General features: G+C 43.5%; 1 non-coding gene across 1 annotated transcript; it reads right to left on the bottom strand.

Moving 5' to 3' along the window:
- Positions 1 to 581: 581 nt before the first annotated feature.
- Positions 582 to 654, bottom strand: trnaq-uug (transfer RNA glutamine (anticodon UUG)). Its single transcript has one exon. It is a non-coding gene; the product is annotated as a tRNA-Gln (tRNA).
- Positions 655 to 1,091: the final 437 nt, after the last annotated feature.

Below are 1,091 nucleotides of genomic sequence, written 5' to 3'. Positions count from 1 at the left end.
TTTACTGGTGGAGCCAGAGGTGTTCACAGACAGTCTGGCTCACACTAAACTGAAAAAAATACCTCAGAAGATTGCCAGTTCTATGCTTATACTCATGGCTATAATGTCACTTTGAACTTATCACCCTGGAATTTCTTGCATAGCCAATTTAAATGAAACCCCTCAAAGATGACCCAGGTGGGACTTGAACCCACAATCCCCAGCTCCAGAGGCTGATGCCTTATCCATTAGGTCACTGGTCTCTCTCTTTGGATAACCCACAGACAGTCTGATGCAAGATAAACTGATAGAGCTTTCAGAAAATAGCTCATGATGCCACTGGGCCACTTCTCTGGTTGACCCATTCACAGACAACAATACCCACAATCCCCTGTTCCGAAGGCTGGTGCCTTACCCATTAGACCACTGGGCCCTCTCTTTGGTTAACCCAGAGGCATTCACAGACAGATTTATGGAAGCTAAACTGAAAGAGCATTCAGAAAACTGCCAGTTCAATGCTTATTCTCATGGCTATAATGTCACTTTGAACTTATCATCCTGGAATTTCTTGCATAGCCAATTTAAATGAAACCCCTCAAAGATGACCCAGGTGGGACTTGAACCCACAATCCCCAACTCCAAAGGCTGGTGCCTTATCCATTAGGCCACTGGGCCCTCTCTTTGGTTAACCCAGAGGCATTCACAGACAGACTTATGCAAGCTAAACTGAAAGAGCATTCAGAAAACGGCCAGTTCTATGCTAATTCTCATGGAAATAGTGTCACTTTGAAGTTATCATCCTGGAATTTCTTTCATTGCCAACTTAAATGTAAACTCTGAAAACAACCAAGGTGGGATTTGAACACTCAATCCCCAGTTCCGAAGGCTGATGCCACTGCACCTTTTTCTCTGATCAACATAACCTGCAAGATAAACTTTCAGGGCTTTCAGAACCTATTCTATGCTCTACGCTGTTTCTATGGTATGCTATGCTCTAAATCTATGCTAGTTCTCATGTTTGGTTGTCGTGGCTATAGTGCCACTTAAAACGTATCATCCCAGCATTTCTTGCCCAGCCAACTTAAATGTAACACAACAAAAGCAACCCAGGT

This window comes from Sinocyclocheilus anshuiensis, unplaced genomic scaffold, assembly GCF_001515605.1.
Source record: "Sinocyclocheilus anshuiensis isolate Anshui unplaced genomic scaffold, SAMN03320099.WGS_v1.1 scaffold14966, whole genome shotgun sequence".
Lineage (NCBI taxonomy): Eukaryota > Metazoa > Chordata > Actinopteri > Cypriniformes > Cyprinidae > Sinocyclocheilus > Sinocyclocheilus anshuiensis.
Note: the sequence above shows the minus strand (reverse complement) of the source record. Positions and strands in the feature narration are given on the sequence as shown.